A 26,801-nucleotide genomic window follows, 5' to 3' on the forward strand; every position below is an offset into this window, starting at 1 on the left:
TAAAGTATTCTTGAACATTTGGTATTGAAATGATATTCCTGGGTTTCAGCAGCCAACCCGCCACTTTGACAACAGGCTAAGATTAATATTGTGTGACCAATATCTTTGGCCTGGCCTCACTCTCTGCATCTTCAATACCATCTGTCTTGAGACCATTTTACTATGTCACAAATTCGACACGTGCTTTAAAGGTTCCTTCCTGGCCCTCTTCCTTGTAGTTGTACTTGGTAGCTGCTAAGTCCCATACTTTCTGTACCAAGTTGAAAGAGACCACCACTGCCGAAGTGATTGGTACTTATTGGAAAGGTACTCAAGATTACACAGGTGGGCCTTGGTGATTAGAACAGAAGATCAAAAAAGTAAAACCGACTCAAAAGCTGATTTAGAAGGACTAATCACTCACAGTTCAGGTGAGAGTACACACTCGCACAGTGAAATTGATAACTATCCGGGAAGGAATCAGTGCAACCACATAGAAGAAGGCTGCAATGACCAACTGAAAGGGATGCACGCCTTCTCGATCCAAGGCCTATATTGTTAGGCGGGAATTCATGAGCTAGGGAACAGACCAGAAATTAGTACAATTGTGCATGCTTCCTGGAACGCCCCTGCCTATATTGTGCGTCCAGAACTTAAATAATTATTGTCTAACTCATCAATCAACAACCTTTGCAGATTTGTATCCACTCTCTCCCACGTCCCGTCCCAAAAATTATCTTTCTGCTACAGTGGCCTAGACAGTGCCTTTGTCCTCAAGGACAACCACACTTGTTGAAGTTGCTGTTCTCCTGACATCTAGTGACCTCTTACTGCTGCAGTGAAAAGTCCTAATAACTCGTTTGCAGGATCTGTTAAGGTGTCCCTTAAAGGGATGGTGCATCATGGTAGGAGATGGACACTAGAGCTAACTAATTGCGGTGGTAGTAGGTAGTTTGAGATGGTGAGTTGGGTCCCACAGGCTTTTGTGGGTTCTGGTTAGATGTCCGCAAATATCTCTTGGTTAACAATTAGTAATGAGAAGGGGGCAGATAACTTAGTTTAGCAATCTGTCTCAGCTCTGACAGAATACTTGTGTGTTCTTAATCCTCAACTAAGAGGTTGTAAGGTTGGACGTCTCATTGTTCCTCATGCCCAGGAACCAAAGGTGAATAGGGACACAGTGAGGAGAAGAGCATATTCATGGATCCATGAGAATAGTGGGCTGGGCTGCTACAGCCCTCATGAAAATACTCCACACAATTTTATGTCTCATTTTGTGGCTCCTGGGGTTCTGGATCTGGCTTAATTAACTTATGAAATAAGTATGCCTTTGAGACTTATTACCATATCAGCAATTTCCCTCTGCACTCAGCAGAGGTAATTGCCAGATGTTACTTGCCAGTAGGTATCTATGTTGTCTGCGGGAGCGTTTCTATTTCCTCCTAATGTTTCTTTGTCCCAACATTGATAGACATTACCTCTTTGTTAATTCCCTTACTTTTTTCCACTTTCCTTCTGATTGGTTACATTTTTTATCTTTATCTATGTTCCTTGTTGTAATGCTGAATGACTCGAATTTTACTGTCACGTTTCATATGGTAGACCTCATATCTGTTTTCCACTGTGATAATGCGATCCCCCTGGACCGAATGGGAACATACAAATATCTAGGTGTACTTCTAGATCAACACCTCAATTTCAAGCAACATCTAGAACTAGGGAAAGTCAAAGCGAAATAGCTACTATTTGCATTTAGAATCTTGCACAAAAAAAACTTTTGCGACAGTTCAACAACCCATTTATTAACAGTGGTGGTAGCAAAATTCTTGCCATCAATCACGTATGGCTCTGAACCTCTAAATATAAAGGACGCAACAGCCTTAAACACTGCGCAAACCAGCCTCTTTATGAATCTATTTTTGATTCCGTGCTATATATAAGCCTTGATCAGATTGGAATTCGGGTTAAAAATCAGATTCCAACAAGACAAGGGACCCTTGTCAAAATTATTGAAGAATGAGGGCAGTGGAGAAAGACTCTTTAGCACACTACTGCTGGCTGGAAGTCGAAAAGCAATCCTGATCGACTAACTGAGTATGCTTTCATTAAAGCAATCCATTACAGCTCTAAAACTAGAGGATTCTTGGAATACAATATCGTCTTACCCTGAATTCAAACAAATAGTTAACAAAACCATCAAGCTACAATCTCTAGGTAATGGACAATGCCTCCTACCAACGCCTGGATGGTAATGCCAACATATAAAATGCTAAAACCCAAACCATACCTAACAGAACATTTTGCAAATCAAAAAAAGCAGAAATTGATTTTACTGAGACTGGGTGTTTATTCATCAAAAGATCTTACTCCGAAATGGGTATGGCTCACAATGGATTGCCGCCTTTGTGGCCAAGGAGAAGAGTCACTACTCCACCTACTATGTATTTTTCCAGCATTACTGCACATGCGGAAAGCCCTCCTGCTGCCATTATTGAAAAAAGAACAAATAAGGACTTGCAAATTCGCCGTAATAAAATGCCTAGGAGGTTCGACAGTACAATTGGCATGCAAGGCAATAAAGTTTCTGAGTAAAGCTGCAAACAAACTAGAAAAGAGCGATAGATACTTCAAACCAGCTGGCGATGCAAGGTGATAAAGTGCAATTGAACAATTAGTAGTCCCTTTACTTACAGCACCACACACTTTACCTTAGAGAAATAATAGGAAATTACCAATGGTACTAGGCTTCCCTTTAGATAAAGTGCAATGAAACGTATTTGGAATCCACTTGTTTACAGCACCCTGCACTTTATCTTGGAGAAATTACTGGAATTTACCAATGGTTTTAGTCTCCACTAGGACCACGTGTATTCCTTTTTTACATGTTTTAATGCAAGATTCTACGATTTTGTGTTAATCAAGGTATTGTTATAATTGCTCGTGTATTTTATGAGTATTGGTGGATGTGCAGCCCTTTTATGATTTTAAATCAAATCAGTTATTTTCATTCATACTGTGATAATGAAAGCATAGTCCACACCCTAGTATCTGTTCTGTTGACCTCAATTTTCTTTGTCTATGAAGGTGCCGCAAAAGAGGTAGTAGTCCCTTTAACTTAACAGTTCTGTAACTAATATTTTGGGATTTGCTTCTCCAAACTATCATGTGCCCCACCCATACTTTGATTTACTAGGTTTCCTGTTCTTAAATCTCACGTTCTTGGCTATATTTTCAGCTGTTTATTTTTTCTTCGCCTTTGATCATGATCATTATGTTTTTGCCAGTACCCATCAGAGTGGGAAAAGTTCATGTTTCCTTGTCCTTCCTTCTTATCCTCTGGTAGTGCATCCTGGTTGTGAGGTATTTCATTTTCCAGATTCATGTTGCGTTGGAGAACCTCTCTAATGCGTTTTAGTTTGAAAGTTCACTGGTTTATGTCGGTCTCTATTGTGTTTCTCACCTGGCCAGAGTCATTCAGGTGCTGATGCCATCTTGTATTTTGTTTCATTTCTCCATTCTATGACTGAGCATAAATAGTGGCTTAATTAACCACCACCTCTGACATAATTGAGCTGTTGCTGTTGCACAAACAAAATTGTAAAACATCACATGTCCTAATTAAACAGTTCCCCTGAACATATTCGATTATCACAACTCACGAAGTCGAGCACCAGTATGAATGTGAATGAATAACCTGTTGGCATAATTTATTTGCCCATTGACACAGATAAGCATCACCCTGATATTACCTATTAGTATTCAAGCAGCACCCAGATATAGATACCAGCAGTTTCCTGGCCATGGAAAATCACTAATACATTAGTGGTGAGTGATGGGCAATATTCCTCCTACCCAGCAACTGAGCTGATGTCAAGGACTGGACTCGAAGAAGGTGTCTCTAGTTTTTTCTCGATGACGTGATAAAAGGTCAAATATTCCCAGTTGGCACCATGCCAGTCTGCACTGTAATACACATGTGAACGATGTTGAGTGTCTCTTAAGAGAATCTCAATAAGAAGGAAAAAGTGATAATTGCATTAACCTTCATTAAAAGTTGATGTATCTTGACGGTAGTTGAGGATTTAGATTAAGGTTGATATTCAGCACCAAAACCACCCTGACTGAGCCCACCAGAAGGCCAATTCCACAAGAAACCCTTATGTAAAAAGGTAAAAATCAGACAAAAACAAATAGCAAAGGGTGATGAAAAAGCAACAAACCAAATGTCTTGTTATCCTTCTCAGTTCCAAACATCTGTATATATGCTTAAGACATGAAATGATACCTCTGGGAGAATGGTAAGGGCAGTCTTGAGTTTATATTTTCAGACAACAGACATTAGATACGCAACCATCTTTGACGCAGGATACGTGGACAAACCAGCAGCAACACATAGTGAAGAGAAACCTCCCACCACGTGCTGAGCGCATTTGATGAAAATGTGCAGTCAATGTGAGGCTGAAGGAACATTTATTGCCAGAGAATTCTACCTTGAATCCTGCTGTATGATGTAACAGCTGGCATTATTTCTTCTGGCCAGTGATGATGGGCATTTTCATAATGTATCTTCTGTGCATCAATTATTTTTAAACGGCAGACATTTTTCTGATTTGCATACTTTTATTTGTTACTGCAGTGTGTTAACACTGCTGGGATAATGCTTTTATGCTCTGTGGTAGAACTGCAAGTATTGAATAATTTCATGAACTCTCCTTCAGAACTAACTCTCAAATCCAAGGTTTTCTTAGTATGCTTGTATGCAATCATACTACCATGTATGAAAACAGCGGCAAAGTGTGGGTGGCAAGGTCCTTTAAAATTTGGCAATAATGAGAAGTTAATAAGTTTGCCATTTTAGGAGAAAATGTAAATTCTAGAACAAAAAGGCAGTAGAAGGACATTTTACATGAATATTTTGTTATAAATGTTTTCCAAATACAACTGACCCACAGGAAGTACAATCCTAAAACAAAAAAAGTAATATGGTAGAATTTTAATTTTCTAATTTTATTGCTAAATACACTTATTATTGTCTTGCCAAAATTGTTTTACTAAAATTGTTTTTCATTGTGCCCTTTTATATACATTGTTGATGACTTCTCTGGCGGGACATCTCCTTGTGTAGATGAACTGAAAAAATAATTTCACTTGAGTTGATTGGTCTGAGGTCACCGCAAAAGTGAGCCTTTTGATATCTTCAGAGAAGGGCTTGGGAAGTTAGTTTGAGTCTTGCAGAGGCTGCACAAGGGTTGAACTTATTTTTATTAAAAACTGGAAGCCATTTACCAGACATCTTTTAGAAAGTATAAAAACGGTATACAATAACAATTGTCAAAATAATAGACCCATGAAAAATCATGCAGTGGAATTAGGAGTGGTGGGACCTGGTGCAAAGTGGCACAATTATGGGTCAGGAGGGAGGAAGAGCAGTTTGTTTATTTCTATTACTTAAGAGATGGGTTTTCGAGTATGTATGAACAGTGAATGGGCATATATTTATCAGGACTGACTAGGAAGGGGGTTCCATGCAGGCATATGTAATATTTGATAATGGGAGGGATGCTTCAGAAATGTACTGGTTCTGTGAAGAATTCCACTCTTCCATTTTGATGCCATGCAGTAAAGTGACAAACTAAGGCAGAATTCTCATTTTATTAGAGATCTCATAATAGCCTCTCTGGTTATGGCAGGGTGCATATTATAACATAATTTGCATTCTAGGAAGACTCTGATTTTTCTACCTTTCTTGAAATCTGTATGCAGTGGCTGGAAGTAAAAACACTCAGGAAGTGATTGGTCCGTGTTTGGAATGTCTTATACAAACTAACAAGTTTAAGGGTATTCACCATCTCTCGTCCAATCTCTTCACACACACTCAAAACGTTAGAATTTGATCCTGATAAGGGCAGGAGTAAAACTTTTTTCAGGGTTTCAAAAAGGGACATAGGGAAAGTGAATTTGCAACCTCGCAGTAGATTTTATCGAGTATTCACAAAGGTCTGCTACGCGTATTCTTTACAGGCCACAAGTATACTACTGTGACCTTCTGAAAGTTGAAAGTCTGCATCAGTGCACTGACATATGCCTGCAGCTTTTGTGACTTTCTTTACAAACAAAACCTCTAATTTAATTTCATGTTGCCCCTAATGGTTGTATACTGATTCTCATTTATTTCGAAAGCAAACCATCAGCAATCATGCTTTCACAAATATGCATGCATTGTCATATAAGCAGGGTTAATCATGGGAGCTTTACAAAGAGCCTCAATATTTTTAATATTGCCAAAATGCTTTCACTTTTTTATACTGAACCCACAGTCAGTATGGAAACTAATCTCACTGCATTTCCAATGAACACTCGCCCTAATGGCTTTGCATTAATGAACCATATTTGCAACTAGGAACAACTTGTACATTTGGATACCAACTATGCCTGGTTTTCACAGATCCACAGTGTGGTACTGTAAACTGGTAGTCAAAGGGTTTGTGCTGCCAGGCCTATGTCATGGGCATCAGGCGATAGGCAATCCACACTCCTTGAAGCACTTTTATAGGTAATATAATACATCAAATAGGAACAAAGCATAAGTACATGCTATTCACTTATAAAAAAATTGAGAATTATTATTATGCAGTATTAGAACATATTAAATAATATATTTAATGTAAAGAACTTTTGTAAGGTAGAATTATTACATTTTCAAAGGCTCCAAGGATAACATAAGATAATTATTTGAAACATAATATGGTATGTCAGAAGACACAAGATAAATCGACTGTCCCAAATCTTATGTTACATAAAGAAATTAAAAAAATTCAAGGAAGTTACTATAAATCTGCTAGAGACCCTCAGGAAAAATCTGCATTGTTTGAAGATGTAAAGTTGGAGCTATCATTCATAATGCCTATCCTAGTAAAATGCATCCTTTTGCACCGAATATTATAGGACAGGACCCACTCCTAGGACCTCCAATTCGATGTCAATTATTTAACTCACAAAGCCATAAATAAGTAAATCAGTTAATTTACAATCATCTGCTTACAGGACGGTTTTTGAAAGTCAATGTATCCATTATGTGAAGCACAGGAAATTGTTTTTTATTTGGTACCATATCGCACTTTTCCCTCCAGATTTCTTTTTAAATTGTAGATAAATCTTTACACTAAAAGAAAATTGTCATAAAGACCCTCAATTACATCAGAGTTTGGGAGTCCTCGGTCCCCAGGGGTTTAAAAGATGATGAACAATTACAGTCATATCAGAATTGCAAGTAAAATTATGGATGGAAGACAGGTTATATAAGATGAGAAAAAAGTGAAGCACTGAGTTTGGTGGCCTAAAATTCGGGAGTTTGTAGGTGTATCAGTGCTGGAGAATTGGCAAGTGTATCATTATGTATAACTGAGCAAGGCAGAGATAGGTAGCTTTAAGAGTTCTGGAATTGGTGCGAGAATATTTTTATAATCATTTGTTAAAAATTATTTTTACATAAGCGGTTAAATAAGAAGAACCCAATAATACATTTGGTCAGTAACGACATTAGTACAGGCGAAGCAATACTTAAACGTACATCAATCACTCTAGTCCATGATATGTCCACCATCATCCACAGATTTTCTTATGTATGATGGCAACCTCTGGCTGCATATACTGATTCCTGAGGTTTAGCGCACCAGTCCATTTCTTTACTCTATTTTAATATTGAGGGCAGGTCGGCCACGCCCCAGCCTCGGGTGGTGTCACGTTTAGCTATGAGGGTACCCATTCCTACTAGTGGCCTCTTCTCTGGTTCCCTTTACCTCTTCAAACAAGCCTAGTAGCACCACACGTGGGGAGATATCTATTGGGCGCTACAGGGCTCGTAACAGGGTGCGGAACACCTCTTCCCAGTATCGGGCTATCATATGAAAAAAAATTACCCTCTCCTTCCTGCACCTAGTGCATGCTGAGGATGTGCGCAGGTGGGCTTTCCATAGTGAGTGAGAGAGAACTTTAAGGAAAGGTGGGCGTTTCTTATTTGGGTAGGCAGAGACTTCTGGGCAGTTTTAGAAAAGGATCTAGTGAGTTATGCCTGTCTTTAAGGAGCAGTATTTCATTTGTGAGTTTGTTTTGATGTTTCAGATCATTGAAGCTATTTTGAAAGCAGAGGGCATCCATTTGATGGCAAGTACGCCTAGTGTGATGTGGTCTGATTTTTAGGTCTCGTGGCGATTACAGCGCGAAGCGCTGTCTCGCCAGAGACCTATTGTGAGCGACGCAGCTTTCGAGGAGACAGCACCTGGCCGCGCACATTTCCTCTCCGAGAAGGTGATCGGAGCGTTCCGCGCGCGCAAACTTGCACGCTGTGGCCAGCTCCTGTCTCCTGGAAAGCTGTAACACACAGCTACACCTCCCCCTGCTTACGTATGCGCGCACACACAGAGACACATACACGAGCGTACCTACACACATGCACGCACACACACATACATACAGAGACCTCGCCGCCGCTGCACACATACACACATGCGCGCGCGCACACACACACACACACACACACACACACACACACACACACACACACAAGTGCACCCACCCTCCCCCCTACAAGTAAGCCCCACTTACCGCCATTCTGGACTTCTGCAGCCTCCGCGGGGCTCTCCCTCGAGCATGGGAGCCCCGCGTCACCAGCACTGCTTCTCTGGCCTGGCACTTCGTGGGCGAGTGCCACGGAAGGTTTCGCTCACGTCTTGTTCTCGTTACTGCACGCACTCTATCCTTGTTGTTACTGGTTTCTACTGATACGATTATTTATGTCACTCTACATTCTACAATGCCCAACTCTAGAAAAAATAGTATCTTCATCACCATACATAATTAACTGATAACATGTTATTTTTCTGGCGGTAATTGTTAGTGTTTCTCCAATCAGAACCTTTGGGGACTTATACATTGTATTGCACAAACAGTGGGTACACAGCGGGTCTCCTTCACCGCGCAGCATTCAGACTTCACATACGCTGCTTTCTGAACTTTAGCAAGTACAAGCCACATACATTTAATAAAAAAGTGTCAGTTTGCTCTTTTACTGCAAAAGATGCTCTGGGACAGAAGACCGAGTGATATAACAATTCGTATACCTGTGTGAATGAACGAATTCGAATGGGCAGAGTCTCTGCAGTCAGGCACCAGCAGCCTGCTAGAAGGCACGAAGGACAGTTGCAGAAGTGATGAAAGTCCTCCAGATTCCAGCAGCGATAGACACGCATTCCATTGGTGGTGTTGATTTTATTGAATAACTGGCCCACTCTCTTAGATGCCATGGGCGTGAGGCTTGTGCAGGACAGGCAGCCAGACCACACTCCAGGGCTCGGGCGAGGCAGTTGTTCTTGGAACAGGAGGCCGGGGTCCGCCATCTTGGGTCGGGACTGGATTTTATTTTCAGAGCGAGCAGATGTGTGGAATGCTGAGATGCCCCCTCCCCTCCTCCTGTCAGCTGTCGAGGCCGTCATTGAAGTGCTCAGTCAGTGGCTCGTGCCACAGGCAGGGAGGCCTTACCCAACCGAGAACGGGCAGGGAAAGTGTCCCGGGTACTCTGAGAATGCTGAGAGATGCCCAACGCTGGATCCGGAGGCATTGTTGCTGTAAGTCACACTCCCTTTGCTTTCCTTTGATTCTTCCAATTTTAAGATACGGAAAGGCACACCTACCCCCCCCCCCCCCTCCCCCCTCCCCCTCCCCACGCACACACACACACACACTTCTCCTCCTCTTCCTCTGTCACCCTACCCTCAGGTAGGGAGTTTTGTACACAAACTTGAATGTATATATTATTGCGACTGGGGAGCGCTGTATGTGTGTTTTGGTTTCACACATAGAGTTTTACACTGCTTTGCCACAGAGGCCGGCTGCAGCACGAACAATATTCGGATCTTTAACTGTGTTCTACGTGTTTCTCAAATGATGCAGTAAAATCAAACTGTTCTCTTGATACCTCTGAAGTCACCCCCCGGAAAAAAACATCATCTGAAATATGGTCAAGAATCAAAACACATTTAGTTTCCCAGGTTAGGATGACCTATTGACCCTTTAAATCATTTTATGTCTAGGGTCCCTGGATGCATTATCTCCTTTTCCTTTTTCAAACACCTATGTTTTACTGTGGCAGAACAGTTGTCATGGGTGTCTGTATGCCTAATAATCCCCCCTAGAAGTTATCCACTGTGGTCACTATAGTCGCTGAAATTTCATTGCTTTCTCAGTGGTGAAGGGAAGATCAAATATTTCTTACAAACACCTATGGGTATTGTCTTGGGAGAACAGTGTGGATGAGGGAGGTGTTATGTTTTGAATATGTGAAATCATGGTCTGAGAGTTTTTTTCGTATGAGGCTTTACAGAAAGATGTTAACAGGAGATTATAACACGATCTATCTTTCTTTTGTGTGTACATTTCTTATTTGATTAAGAACATCGAAACATGGCTTATGCCTCAGTGATATGTAATCATTATGTTCCGTTCCATTGCTTATTTTGCTCTGCTGTTTACATGGCTGCTGAGAATGCAAAATAATGAAATCAGAGCTGTGTGAATAATAACTGCTTGAGCCCCATGCTGAGGTGCATCATCAGAGCTGTGTGAATAATAACTGCGTCAGCCCCGTGCTGAGGTGCATCATCAGAGCTGTGTGAATAATAACAGCTGTGAGCCCGTGCCTGAGGTGCATCATCAGAGCTGTGTTAATAATAACTGCGTCCGCCCCGTGCGTGAGGTGCATCATCAGAGCTGTGTGAATAATAACAGCTGTGAGCCCGAGCCTAAGGTGCATCATCTGAGCTGTGTGAATAATAACTGTGTCAGCCCCGTGCGTGAGGTGCATAATCAGAGCTGTGTGAATAATAACAGCTGTGAGCAACAGCATACTCTTGCACATACTCTCACTGCTCACCAATTCAAAGTTTGCTAAAAAATTATGCAACGCATTGTCATACACAATGCCAATAACTCAAACTTTAATGCTGCGAGACCTATTGCATTGTAAATGCTTGTTGGAGTTGGAACCAAGCAGCTGAGAGAAATGCAGCTTTTTGATTCAAGAGAAAGACTATTCAAAATCTAACTTACTCAAAATTGGAAGTGTTACCATTTTATGCTGAGCATACATTAGTTTCTATGGCTTTCTGTGTTGAATATCTATACTCTAAACAAAAGTAGATTTCAATGTATCAAACAGGTAGCTGGAAGGCAGGGATCAGTTAAATGTTCTATCAGGCATAGAAGGTGTAAAACTCCAAAGTTATCCAACTTAACAAAATGTCATAATTTTTTGTTGATAATTTAGGAAAAGTATTGACACTATGATCTCCAACAAAAGGCATGAATTCAGGTAAATTGGACAACAGTAATCCAAGGCTAGTAAGCATAAAAAAATGGGAAATGGGAAAAACTTTACTGAGTACCTTGGTAATGACTCCTTAACACCATCACTGCTGCAGCAATTCCCCTCCTGTGCTGATCCCGATTTATTCCCATTGTTCATGACGAGCTCAGCTTGTCATGAGTGTACGAGAGGTGTACCTCATGACGAGCTGAGCTCGTCATGAGCATCGAAGGGGTTAATGAGCTTTGAAGCCTCTGAAGATAAGCCAGACATTTGCCAGGCTCTCCCGAAAGCAACCAAGCCATTAGCCTTAAATGACCTTGAAGAACCACCTCGTTAAATTCTCCTAAAGTATTGGTTAACAAATCCGTTACATTCTGAAGAAGTACCGGGTCAACAATCAACATCTCCATAACATCTGGGTACCAAACTTGAGGCGACAAAACGGGGTTATTAAGATAACCTATCCCCTTTCCTTTTTCACCTTCAAAAGAACCCTCTGAATCAGAGCAAAGGGGGGGAAATGCGTAACAATGAGACCTGTTCCAAACCTGCAGCAAAGCATCTACCGCTTCTGCTGCTGGGCCCGGTCAACAGCTGAAAAATCTGTGAACCTGAGCATTCACTCTGTTCGCAAAAAGATCCAGCAAGAAAGGACCCCATCTCCTGTTCAACGATAAGAAAATTACCCTGTTTGGTCTCCAATCGCTTGAATCCTTCAGTTGCCTTAAGTTCCAATCCTCTATAGAATTGGTTACCCCGGAAAATATTGAGCCAAAACCATAATGTTTCTGCTCAGACAAAAATGCCAAAATTTCTTTACCAAGTCCGCTAAAGCTTTTGAACGAGGACCCCCTAATTTGTTTACAAACCTCACTACAGAAATGTTGTCCATCTTTAAGAGAACACAACATTTGACCTTATACCTTGGAAAAATCTTCACTGCAAAGGAACCTGCCAGCAACTCCAGGTAATTGGTATGCATCTTGCTCTCCTGACATGTCCTCTTTCCTCCAGTAGTCAATGAGCCACACCTTTCTCCCCAACCCTGAAGGCTGGCATTTGATTCTACAATCATGTCTGGGCTCGGACCGAAGAGTGCCCTTCCATTCCATGGCTCGAGATTTTTCAACCACCATGCCAGCTCCTCCTGCGCCTCTGCATTTATCTGAACTCTCTGAGAGTAACTCACCCCTTTGTTCAGATACAAGATACAAGTGCTCGATAGTGCAAAGGAGCCGGAAAAACTGCCTGGATGGAAGCTGTAAGGAGTCCAATAACTCTTGCTACCTGTCTCAATGCAACCCATTTTCTCGCTAGAATCTTTCGCACCTCCCTGTGAATCTTCCTCACTTTCTCCATTGGTAATCTATAGACTCAATCCAATGTCCAGATCTGAAATCCCAGGAAAACAGTCTCCTGACAGTGTACCAAACATAACTTTTTCCTGTTTACTATGAAGCCCAAATCCTCTATCACCCTGACTGCTAAGATCGTATGTTCTTGAGCTTGACCCTTGTTCTCCTACATTAAGAGAATGTCTTATTTCCCTTGATCGTAACCAAGCCGCTATGGGACGCATCACCTACGTGAAACACCAAGGGGCAGATGTCAAACCGAATGGAAGGCTCTTGAACCCCCACCACATGGTCCCTCTTGCCAGTGGAACTTTAAAAGGTTTCTTTGCTCTACACAAAGAGGAATAGTCAAATAAGCATCTTTCAGATCCAGGTGAGTCAACCAGTCTCCCTTCCTCAAGATGTCTCTCAGCATATGAATACCTTCCTTCTTAAAATGGTTGTATTCCACCCATTCGTTCAGATCCTGGAGCTTTATCACTGGCCTCATAGTCTTGTCTTTCTTTTCCACGAAAAAAAGATTGCTTACAAACCCAATGGGTGAATTGTCTGCTTTTTCCATGGCACCTTTCTTCTCTAACTCTAGACCTCCTGACTTACCAAGTCCTCTTGTTCTTTCCCGAATCTTAAAAGTGGTGGTCTTCTTACCAGAATCAGATTTGCAACAAAGTCTGTCTGGTAACCAGAAACAGCCTGTAAGACCCAAAGGTCTAAGGTGATTTCCTTCCATCTATTTAAAAAGAGAGTTAGCCTACCTTTACTAGAATAGACAAAGGGTCTTTTTCCAAACATACTTTGGAACCTTGTTCTTCTCTCACCTCTATAGCGACCTCTTCCACCTCTTTGTCTCTGAGGGTAGAATCCAGGGGAGTAGGACCCTGATTGAAATCCTCCAGATCTGAAACCACCTCTGGAGAAGGAGCCTCAAGAAATTCTAATTCCGCGGCCGGGGAATCGGCCCGCATTTTCCCGGCCATTCCAAAAACCTTTCTAATGTCCTTTTGGACTTTCTGTATAGAATTGAATGCCCCTGTATATCTAGCCATCTCTTTAGCGAACGCCAACCCAAAGAGTAAACCATTGGCTAACTGGCCCGACTTCTTACATGCTACCCCCACTAACTTCGGGTCTATCTTAATCAGTAAGCTTTTCCTCCTTTCTAAACGCAGGGATGCATCGGCATTGCCCAACAGGCAAACGGCCCTATGGAACCATTGCCGCAATTCCTCAGTATTTACAGAACCTTCTTGTAGATATGCTTCTTTGCATAAATAGAAAATCTTGGTCAACTGACCAAAAACATCAAGGAGGCAATATTGACACCCCTTGAGCCCTTTATAAAGACCCCTTCTAGGGTCCCTGTCCATTTTGTTTAGGAAAGTTAGCATCTTAGCGTCCAGTTCTGGGGTAAACAAAACCTTATTTGCCAACGAAGGTCTTGGGCACTCTGACCTCAGCCTTGCCCTAACCTCTTTTGGCATCTCTTTCCTTATGCAGTACTCCACATACTGAGCAACCTGTTTAGCGGGAACCCACTGTGGAGAGTGTGGGTGTTGGATAGTGTTTGGGTCAAACATGAGCTCCCCTAATGGATCCATCACTTGAACCAACAAACCATCATCTTTCTCCTTTTTAATTTTCTTTCTATTAACTTCCTCCTCGTCAGAGAATTAAAAATCAGAAGAACATGAAATGACAGTGTCCCCACTGCTTGAGGACTCATCGCAGACTATGGCTCTGCTATCCCTTTTTGTGGCCGTTATAGCCTGTTCCTTTAACTCCTTGCGAGTTGTCTTCCCTGGGCCTTTCTTTATAAAGACCCCTTTGTCTTTTCTCACTTTTCCTATCACCAGGCGATTTCTCTTCTGACTGACTTTCATACCACTTCCACTAGCTACAGAACCATCTATAAACTCCTCCACAGACCAAACTGTTCTTCGCTATTTATCTTCTTTGATACTCTGCCCTCTAACAGATCCACTCAGTCATTCAACTTTTACCCAAGTTGAGATGCCAGGTCAGATACCGCCTTATCTACACACTCTTTGACTTTTAAGTCCAAAGAATCACCATTTCCATTAGATTCCTCCATTCCACTAAAATTCACCTTTCCAAAATAAAACAAACCGTATTATAAAAACTAGAACACTGCAACAATAAAAAACACATCACAAAGGAATACTCTCTTCTAGTCAAATCACAAACCCACTAGAAACATGATCACCTTCCTCAAGAAACTGCCAGATGACAGTTGCTTGCACTGATAAGCACCTCAGTCTGACAGGAAAAAAACAGACTTCTGCCTCTTTTGCTTGTTCAAAGATGGCTGCCAATTCATCATAGTAAAAACACAGAAAAGTCCAATCGAAAATGGCCGCTGCATAATGTGATGCATCTACGGTGGTCTAAAGGCATCAAAACTACCCTTGAACTGAAACGGGATCTGTAGAAGGTAATGGTCCTTTTAATAGAGCTCAATACTCAGAATTATTCACTCTTGCACATCGGGTCACGCAATGCATTTCACGTGTCCGATTTGAAATAAACACATTGTGCATGGCCGAGGCTACAGCGTTGCTCACACGCTCATGCCAATCTGTCCAGCACAGGGCGGGAGGAGTGTTCCCATCGCGCGTGCAGCTGATTTGAAACTTTCCTATTTCCTACGGTCTAGCTTCTGCACTCTTTAGACATGGCTACAAGCGCCGGGACGCCTCTTTGTTGAAGCAGCTATTGCGCTATACAAGACATATAAAACACAAAGACGCTCTCGGGCTAACTAATAAAAACATACCCGTAGGAATAAATCCAAAACGCGTATAAGGTGCTGCCTGTAACTACAAAATCACCGCAAGCGCGATACAGGAAGCTCATCAGCGTAGAGCAACGGTCGCACTCGCGCTCAGCGAGAATTATTCAGAATAAAAGCGAGAAAGGGAATCTAGTCGTCGGTAGGGGCAAAACGCGAATCCTTTCAATTTAGATTATTAATAAAGGCGAGCGAAGTTATGAGCAAAAACGCAGCAATACCCACATTTTTCTTAAGCACATAAACAATATATTAGATACATGTATTACATATAACAGGCTAATACTGGTCAATGCACGCAGAAAAAAACAAGTTGTTTCACACAGATTAAATTAAAATATTCACAATCAAGCAGAAAAGTTAGATCAAAAGAGAGCGAACTTATCTCAGCTGTGAGCAGCAACAAAGAAGTAAGATGGCTGCATCTCACTAGATCATATGGACATTGGAATGTTAAGTCTAATATTCTTAGTCTTTTAAATTGGTCGTTGTTGCTGCTGTGAGTTGGCAATTAAAGAAATATGCATAATTATGGTCTCCGTGCCTTGCCATAAAATTAACAAAATGTTTATCATGTTTGAATCAAATTCAATAAAACCTCAAAAACACAAAGCTAAAGGCCCTTTCACAAATGTAATAGTTTAAAAGGACCGCAGAATGTTTCAGTTCTATTACCAAAGGCATTTCATGATAGATTGATCTAGTGCAATCAGAGGATAAAGGGCCTTTGAAGAAATAAATCCTCATGTTCCCAATAACGAATTGACTGAATAATCCCAACAAGCTGAATAAAAAGATCCACACACCTCCCCCAAACCAATAGAATACGTATTTCAAATGCTGCAGGTGCAATCATTAATTCTTTTATAAAAACCAGGATTGTGCCAAGACCCAAACAATTACCATATTTCTTTGCTTGACTATTTATTTGTCTGAGAAAGGGAAGAGACATTTTCTGTATCAACTTGTATCACTCACTTTTCATGAAGTGATATGAGATAAAATATATTTTAATTTTCCTTATTAACATTCATACAGAAGTTAGTATAACAGTCTACAAATTGTTTGATAATCCTGTCTACTGCACTAGTCAACTTTGTCCTGGGTTTTCTATTCTTTTTTTGTTTGATTCTCAACTAATTGAGCAATATTTTCAAATTTATTACGTCACACAAATGTTATTCCTCTGTCATTGTCTGTGGAAAAAACAGCTCTCTTAATAAATATAAATAGTATAAAAACGTATGAAACCTTTGTAAATTCAAATTACAATTCTTACAGTAAGAGTCTCTGTTTACTGGATGTCCTTTTCTAGTTGTTAATATTTTCGTGGTCACCAGTTTATTTTGATGTGCCATAATAAAAATAGTTATATCCAACATTTTGATTTGAAGAAAGACCCATTTACTATCTGTTTCTTAGATCATTCTCATGCAAGAAATGTGACCTAACTTCTTGGAGAACATTCCTCTAAGCAAGCATATCTGTATTCGTACACTATATAGATTTAGGCTGTGTAACACCAGAAGCAGATAGCTGAAATACAGTCTTTGCATGACGAAACGCATTTATTGGTTTAATGTTAGCTACAAATATTAAAGCAATTAATGCTAATAAAAATTGAGTGCGTAAGTGTGATTTATAAGAATTTGGACATTTTTGATGCCAAGGAGAACATCATTGTGAATAGGATCACCTAAAGTTTGCTGGCATTTAGACAGTCAGAAGAAGATTTTAGATAGCCTGTCCAATAATGGTTAAAATATTTTAATTTGAATCATTATTAATCTGACTAACCCAGAAAGAAATTCATTCTAGTGACCAGAGTTCACACCTGGATGGCAGTCACAGTGATATTGATGGGCACAAAAGATCAAAGGGAGAAGCCCTAGAATGTAAGCGATCGTACTACTCCCTGTCTGTATGCAAACTCACTAAAAGTACGTTCTCTGGAATGATCAAATGATAGGAAACCTAAGGAGGAGAGATCCCCAAGTGTAATGTAGTAAAAATATCAGGGACAAGAAATTGTGTGCCCTATTCATGTACGTGAGAGACCTTTCTTAGGACGAGAACCCTCACTCACCCAAGGGCGGCATGCTTCATCATAGGGTTCCCTTCTCACACCAGGGCCGCAAGGTGTCTGGTGTGCGCTACAACTCTCCTGGACAAGAAGTGAAGCTGTGGTGTTTTAAATAGAGGGGACCAAAAATATGGCTAGTGAGGGGTAGAGTGCAAAAAGTGTAAGTAAGGACATTAAAACTGTCTCTAGGAGACCAAATGTCTTTATTGTGGGGTACCGGAGGTCTGCGCGGGGGAGTCTGTAGCACGCCTTATGATGAAGCATGTCACAATTTTGTGAGTGAGGGCAGTTTTTCCACATTATACAGGTGCCATTTTTTTCTAGGTATACACATTGCTGTACACTTCCATTTTATCCCTATTCCTCTGTGTGATCTTGTATAAGTTAAGGCTGACAGGGTATCAATACTGGGAACCTAAAAGGACGGCATATTTACTGTCTTAAACTTAAGATGTATACCGCTAACGTGTGGGAGGAGAGTATGAGTTGTGAATGACTGGCTGTTAATGAGTTTCGTTGATTCCTCATTAAGTTGATAGAGTAAAACCAGAATTGAAATAGTAGTGTGCCACATCTTGATTATGTCACTTATTATTGGTAGTTCTTGCAAATGTGATTTGGCCATCATTCATAGGTTTCTTGTAATGGCCATGATGTGTTTTCCAGTGTCACTACATGCTTCTTATATTCAAAAGCATGATTGTACTTTGAATTGTGGCCTACATTGTTTTTGGTATTTCAAAGTATAATTCATCCATGTGTAACCAATATTGATTTAATTAGTGATAATATAGATAATATAATATAATGATACGTTATTTTTGTGAAAATTGTCCATAAAAAATCAATCCACATCTCAACCAGCTCTGACGTCAACCTCGCCAACTCTGAACACCTTCACTTCCAGATCCACATCGACCCCAAGACCACACTCAGAGGCACCCTCCTTTACAGACCACCAGGACCCCGCGCAAAATTCAGTGAAGACATCACGGACTTCATCACTCCACACGCGCTCCCCTCCAAAGATTACATCCTTCTGGGAGACCTCAACTTTCACCTTGAAAAGAACAACGACCGCACCACCACCACCCTCTTGGACAACCTCGCCAACCTCGGACTTAAACAACTGGTCACTTCCCCCACCCACATCGCAGGTCACACTCTCGACCCTATCTTCACCTCCAGCAACCACGTCTCCTTCAGCCACACTACGGATCTCCTCTGGACTGACCACAGCTGCGTTCACTTCACCTACAACAAGCCGAAACCCACCAACCACCTCCAACCAACTCTGCAAAGAAACTGGAACAAAATCACCATCGACCAGATCTCCTCATCGCTCCTTCTAAACACCCCAGCCCACTCTTCTAACCCAGACCAAGCCGCCGCCAACTTCACCCTATGGTTATCCAACACCGCCGACATCCTAGCACCACTGAAAAAACGTCAACGCAAACCTGGCAGCAAGAAGGCCTCATGGTTCAACAATGATCTTAAGAAGTCCAAGAAACTCTGCCGCTCCCTTGAAAAGGCCTGGAAAAAAGACCCAACCACTAGCACCAAGGACGCCTTCAAAAACGCCACCCGCACACACCACCAACTAATCCGAAAGGCCAAGAAAACAGCATTCAAGGATCGACTAGACAACAACGCCCACAACAGCAAGGAACTTTTCAACATCGTCAAGGAATTTACCAACCCCTCGGCCAACTCCAACGACATCACCCCTTCTCAAGCCCTCTGCGACTCCCTGGCTTTATTCTTCCACAACAAAATTGCAGACATCCACAACAGCTTCGACAACCAACCCGGAGACCAACCCACCCAACCATATGCTGAACATTCTCCCCCCTTGAACACTCTTAACGACTGGAACCCAATCTCCACTGAGGACACCATCCGCCTGATGAACTCTATCCACTCAGGATCCCCCACAGACCCATGTCCTCACCACATCTTCAACAAAGCAGACTCCGTCATAGCACCGCACCTCCGAGACGTCATCAACTGCTCCTTCAACTCCGCCACCTTCCCGGAAAGCTGGAAACACGCTGAACTCACCGCCCTTCTGAAAAAACCCACAGCGGACCCCAGCGAACTCAAAAATTACCGCCCCATATCGCTCCTTCCTTTCCCAGCCAAAGTCATCGAGAAAGCTGTCAACAACCAACTCGCCGCTTTCCTCGAAGCCAACAAATCCCTCGACCCCTCACAATCTGGCTTCCGAGCAAATCACAGCACTGAGACCGCCCTCATCGCAGCAACAGACGACATTCGAACACTACTGGACAATGGAGACACAGTCGCCCTCCTCCTCCTCGACCTCTCTGCAGCCTTCGACACAGTCTGCCACAGCACCCTTTTACAACGCCTCAGAAACATCGGAATACAAGGAAAAGCACTTGAATGGATCACCTCGTTCCTCACCGGAAGAACCCAGAGAGTCCGCCTTCCACCATTCAAGTCCGAGGCCACCGAAGTCATCTGTGGCGTACCACAAGGATCCTCACTCAGTCCCACCCTCTTCAACGTATACATGAGCCCCCTTGCAGCCATCGCTCGCCAACACAACCTCAACATCATCTCCTACGCGGATGACACTCAACTGATCCTTTCTCTCACCAATGACCCCAGCACCGCCAAAACAAACCTACACGAAGGAATGAAAGAATTTGCCGAATGGATGAAACAAAGCCGTCTGAAGCTGAACTCAGATAAAACAGAAGTCCTCATCTTAGGTACATCCCCCTCTGCATGGGACGACTCTTGGTGTCCGGAAGCCCTTGGAAAAGCACCCATCCCGACAGACCACGCACGGAACCTAGGCGTTATCCTTGACTCTTCACTCTCAATGAATAGACAAGTCAACGCCGTATCCTCATCCTGCTTCAACATTCTTCGCATGCTTAAAAAAACATTTCGCTGAATCCCCACCGAAACCAGAAAAACAGTCACCCATGCTCTGGTCACGAGCCGACTGGACTACGGAAACACCCTCTACGCAGGTACTACCGCTAAACTCCAGAAGAAACTCCAACGAATCCAAAACGCCTCAGCCAGGATCATATTAGACATCCCGCGTAACGAACACATCTCTGGCCACCTGAAAGACCTCCACTGGCTACCCGTCGATAAGAGGATCACTTTCCGACTGCTAACCCACGCACACAAATCACTCTACGACATCGGACCAGAATGCCTCAACTCACGACTGTCCTTCTACACCCCCTCCCGCCAACTACGCTCTTCCAGCCAAGCCCTCGCCACTGTACCCCGCATCAACAAGACCACCATGGGAGGCAGATCCTTCTCATACCTGGCAGCTAAAACATGGAACTCACTCCCCACCTACCTTCGCCTTACCCAGAACCACCTAGCATTTAGAAAGCAACTTAAAATGTGGATATTTGACAAGTAATCCTCCTCCCCTCCCTTAGCGCTTTGAGACCCTCTGGGTATGTAGTGCGCTATATAAATTCTCTGACTTGACTTGACTTGACTTGAAATAATATTTTATATTTCAAGTCTGTGTGGCAGTGGATGTTAAGGTTAAGATACTACATTAGCAAATTTGCTGTCCTTTTAGGTTTTGTGTTGTACTTAGTATTGGCATACTGGCAACCTTAACGTCTCACTGCCTATGTTTTTTTCAGGAAATGTAAAAAAATATGTAGGTTTCACTTGCACTGTGCTTGCGAAATCTCTTGTAATTAAAAAAAACAAAATCTTAAAAGGGCCTTACAGCCCTCTCAATACTTACCTTTACCTATCATGTGTTGATTCTAACATCTCTCTAATTTACGTGCTTCTGATTGGTCAGCATGTCAGCTGCTTTCACTTTCCGGGCTTCCTGCTCTGCTTCCCCTATCCATGCCATGGAGATTAGTACAAGTACAACTTCCGTTCACTGCCCACTAGCTAGTGCCCTTCCACCGGCTGCACACTCTGAAGATACTTTGTCTTTTATTTGTTAATGAGCATCCCATACAAGTGCATATGCAAGCCTTGTTCTCTCCTCCCTGGTTTGTTAAGCACCAACGCCCACCCTTCTCTCCTCCCTGGCTTGTTAACCACCAGCGCACACTTTAATTTTGTGGGTTTTTTTTCTATTACATATGTGGGGATTACTTGATTTGCCCAGGATGTTGAGCCGACGCCAAGACTCGAATCTGCTTCAACAGTTTTGAGGAGGAGACACAGATAAGAACCACCCAAAAATAAAAGGGGCAGCTTTCTTTTAATAACTTTTCTATGGGTATTACGTCCATTCCCATCCCAAAATTGTTACATTTACCCGCAACTACCTCACTGGTCTGTCCTGTATGGTGCCTGAGCATGATGAGGCCATTCCCACAACCATAGTGCCTTTTATTCCTGCCACTTCAAATAAATGTATGATCCTGTATACATTTTTTGGCAGTTTGTATTTATTGCATTGCTTCTGGCTACTGCTTTATATGTATGAAACTCTATAATTTAATTTGCTCTTTTTGATAACTATTTCCTATATTGAATTTTAAGAGGTTAAATACATTAGCTTTTAAGCAACCACTGGCAATAAGCATAGTTTGTCATGAGAAACTTTATAGAAGTCATGCAAATGTTAATTGTCTGAACTATGTTTAGGATCGCAGAGCACATTTTGATATGTTGTATTTAGTAAATTGCAAAAAACAAAAAGTTCCTGTAGGACTTATTTCAAATTATTCAGCAATTTATATAACCGTCAAAAACAATGAACATAATACCGACGACAGGAGATTGTAAATTCATCTGTGTATTATTTATATAATGGTATAAGATATATACATAAAATTATATATCCTATTTGATCAGCATAGGTGAACATCCATATGGCAATTCATATACGGCAACTAACACAAAAAACTGTTGCTTTAGTTTACTATATATCAACAGTAAAGACTGACACTTTTGCAGATTATATGGACAATATATACAATTTATGCCATATGTACATTATTTACAACTATATACATATTCCAAGTACATAGCTATAAATAGTGTCTATATACAAAAAGGGTTACCCTGTGGATATATTGTAAGTATTGTATCTAAGAGGTGACTTGATTTATTTGGAGTGGCTAATTTGGGAATTAGTCTTGGTGTTTGCACATGTTTGCACATGCGGCATTATTATGATTATATAATGGGCACGTGGTTCAGTGTACAGTTTCTTTGTATATAGACACTATTTATAGATTTTTAGCATTTGGGCACCCTTTTTGGTGTGGGCAGACCGTACACATCATATATGCAGGAGATTATTGATTATATGTTATGTTGTTTTGACTGTAGATTCATGGTGCAACGGTTGTCCTGAGGATGGTCTTGATGAATTACTATATGTGAGACCGAAACGTCGACGAATTGACACTCTTTTTGCAAAAAACATCATCAAGCTATGTACTTGGAATATGGATATAGTTGTAAATAATGTACATATGGCATAAATTGTATATATTGTCCATATAATCTGCAAAAGTGTCAGTCTTTACTGTTGATATATAGTAAACTAAAGCAACAGTTTTTTGTGTTAGTTGCCGTATATGAATTGCCATATGGATGTTCACCTATGCTGATCAAATAGGATATATAATGTAATGTATATATCTTATACCATTATATAAATAATACACAGATGAATTTACAATCTCCTGTTGTCGGAATTATGTTCATTGTTTTTGACGGTTATATAAATTGCTGAATAATTCGAAATAAGTCCTACAGGAACTTTTTGTTTTTTGCTATTGATGATACCCAGTTCCGTGGGAAGGTGGGTTGCCCTCTTTTGTATACGTATTTAATAAATTGGCATTTTTAAAGACAGAAATTTTAGAAGAGGGGTTAAGGCTTGCACCCTGCTTAGCGGCCTATTTCTACAGTCCTTTCTCAAGAGGGGTTGAGTGTATCACCATAAGTGAACTTGAAGCCAGTGCCTCAGGTTCCAACCTTCCTGCTTTTGGACATGAGCACAATTTGCATTAGGCATAGACACTCAATTATTTTTTTTATCGATTACACGTGGTGGTTGGGAATGTGGCTGTTAACCCCTTCGCTGCGGGGCTAATTTCCCCACAGCGCGGGGGGAGGGGGGCCGCGCACGGTGCCGCTGTGCTCATGACGAGCCCAGGCTCGTCATGCAGCACGGTGCTCGTGTGCTGGTGACGAGCCTGGGCTCGTCATGACCACGCCCGCGCAATGGAACGCTCAGCACAGCGGGGAAATTAGCCCCACGTGTGAGCGTTCCACGGCTCATGACGAGCCTAGGCTCGTCACCAGCACACGGGCACCGTGCTGCATGACGAGCCTAGGCTCGTCATCAGCACGGAAGGGGTTAAGTGAATTGCCTAGGATCGCAGGATGTTGAGCCGATGCCTGGACTTGAGCCCATTTGCAAGGTTTGCAGCTCTTCCTTAGACATGCATTAATTTTGTTACCCTCTTGCCCCCTCCATTGTTTTTAACAACCCCCCCCCCCCCCGATTTTAAAACATCACCTCCTCCTCCAGCTCTCTATTGATTTACCCAAACCTCATCTCCATGCAGAAATAAAACCTCTTAATAAAAAAGTGCTTAAGTGCATAATCCGAAAGTCAATATTCCCAGAATACTCCAGAACGATAGTAATACAAGCATTGACAAAGCTAATAGATCATGCATAGGCGCAATCTATTGGCTTTGTCAATGCTTGTTATATGTTTACAGCTGTTATGTTGAAGAATTACAGCGCTTTAATTCAGTTGTCAAATAAAAACTTTTTGTGTAGTAGGAAGTTAATAGCTTTTACAATTATTTGTACTATTTTTGATGTTTGTAAGCATTATTTTCAGCTGCTTTTTTTGTTTTCATTTTCATGATCACAAATGTTGAGAAGTTGTTGGTGTAATTTTTTCCTTATGTGCAAGATTGTTGCAGGCATGCTGTGACCTCTGTGTTTGTGGCAGTTCGAGAAGCTGATGCGACTCTGATGCGCAAACATTGTTTATGTTTGTTTTTGTTACATAACCTGATTTATTTATGCCTGTATGTGGATGTAGGTAAAGTTTTCGATGCCAACACAGAATATGGCATTGTGTTTTCTCTTCTATTTGAGATCATTTGTTAATATTTGGTTTTGGAGCACAGCAAAACTTCAGACGTGGGTGTTTATGTTGTAGGTGTTTCAATTGGGTCTGCCAATGCATGTCCTCCACTCATGTTAAATTAGATATACATTTGCCTTGATGTCAGCCAACATCTGTGTTTGTCCCCTTTTCTAACACCACATTAGTTGTGGAGTTTATGTGAATATGGTAGTTATAGAGTTAGGATTTCCCACCCCAAGTTTATAGATGGCTTTGCCTCGGAGTTTGCGACCGTTAATGTTGGCAACATTAATGATAAATGTAGAAAGCTCACTCGCCACTGCCCCTGCATTTTTGCTCTTTGCAAACATTTAACAGTTGTTTGTGCTTGTTCAAAAGCATTTGTTATATAAACACAGCTGTGGCATATATTCACTAAACACTTGTTTTTTGTTTTTTAAACTACAAAATGGCAGAATAGCAATACACCAAACAAAGAAATGGCACCCAGCGGAGGAAGCACTTTGTGTCTGCCAACACTGATATAGTTTTGTTTAGCTTTTTGTGATATCTGCACAGCTAGCCCTCCCCTTCCCCCCCACCCCTCCCCCCATTTAAAATGTTTTCCCAGTTGACCAGTCTTCAACAAATCTGACTAGCCAGTAAGTTGAATTTAGAAATTTTCTGCAACTTGAACACGGGTGTGTTATGTTATTAAACATGCCAAGATTAATTTTCCAATGGAGTGAGCTCCTATGTGTGAGACAAATGCGTCGCTGTAATCTGTTTAGTTTCACCTGTTGGCACACTGGATATTAACTCAGTATCATCTCTGTCCATCCCAGTTCTACAGTGGGAACACCACCTGCAGTTAGGCCCTTCCCTGAACCCCATGTCATTCCCCACTGCTGAGCTTACTCTGAAAGTATTTTTGTTTGCAAAGACTAGAGTCTAAGTGATTATATAGCCATATATGTATTGTACTCTAGTTGCACATTGTTAGGGGAAGAAGGATTTATCTACACCCCAAGCCCTCGACGACTCCTTCCTAACTAATGTTCTGTTACAGCTCTGTGTCTTTACTGTCGCCCTTATTTTCTTGTGTGGATGGTCGTCAACTTTTGCTTCACCAATACTATTCTGAACATGGATAACCCTCAGAAGACACTGATAAGTTAGTACACATTAGCAAAAACACTGAAGACCCATGAAGCACTGAAAAGGCATTCCTGATGGTGTATTGAATTGAACTTGCATTTATAATGTGCTTGATGCTCCTGTTGAGGCGCCAAAGCACGTTTACGGATAGGAAGCAAGTTATTTTGTGAGAGTTCTGTGGATTGGATGGCAGAAACTAGCCTATAGGGGCACTATTTTGATGCCATCAACGGCAATTGGAGCTATGCCTATATGTAACTTGTAGAGCTAGGTAGGATGCATAAGAATTTGTATGTTAGTGAGTGTATGAATTGCGAGCTTGTGAGTGCTACTTGGAAATTGTTTTAGTGTTGTGCTTGCTTAACAGAGAATGCTCCAGCTATGTCGGATCCAGCATGTTGATAAGCCTAGGTGTAGTAGGTGAGCATCTGCCCGCAACAGCACAACTCATTAACCACACGCCGCAGATACAACATATAACAGTATACTTTAGACATCACTTCAAGAACATATCCAACATAATATAGATACACCACTGAGCTGGGCACTACCATGCTTACAGCAGCACTGTCCACCAGATCGCACCATGAACTGCATACACCCGAAGACATAACATAATTCCGAACATTAATTGCATATGCTTTTTTTCTTTTGGTTAAGCACTCCAAGAGAGTGCATGTTTTTTTCCAACTGTCTCCCTCGTGTACTCCTCATCCAGCTGCTGCGTTCCATGTTGCTGTCTCCCCCTCAGTGTAGTGATTGCACTTGTGTGCCTCTCCCCCCCCATTGCTGTCTCACCTGTTTGCTTCATACCTAAGCTCACGTTCTTCTCTCTAGCCTGTGTGTACGTCCTGCATTTTGCTTCTGCTCCCCTAACCGTTGTGTTGCTTCCCCCTTCCTCTCCTCGCCTCCAGCATTGATTCCCCGAGCCCAATTGTTTTCCCATCCCCTGGTGTTGCTTCTGCAAC

The 26,801-nt window shown here is 41.7% G+C and overlaps 2 protein-coding genes across 4 annotated transcripts in view; both read left to right on the top strand.

The window, feature by feature from the left end:
• Positions 1 to 26,801, top strand: part of TMEM253 (transmembrane protein 253) — an 84,805-nt gene that overhangs the window by 55,014 nt on the left and 2,990 nt on the right. The gene's annotated exons all lie outside the window — the stretch shown is intronic.
• Positions 1 to 26,801, top strand: part of ZNF219 (zinc finger protein 219) — a 425,855-nt gene that overhangs the window by 577 nt on the left and 398,477 nt on the right. The gene's annotated exons all lie outside the window — the stretch shown is intronic.

Source organism: Lissotriton vulgaris, chromosome 5 (assembly GCF_964263255.1).
Source record: "Lissotriton vulgaris chromosome 5, aLisVul1.2, whole genome shotgun sequence".
NCBI lineage: Eukaryota > Metazoa > Chordata > Amphibia > Caudata > Salamandridae > Lissotriton > Lissotriton vulgaris.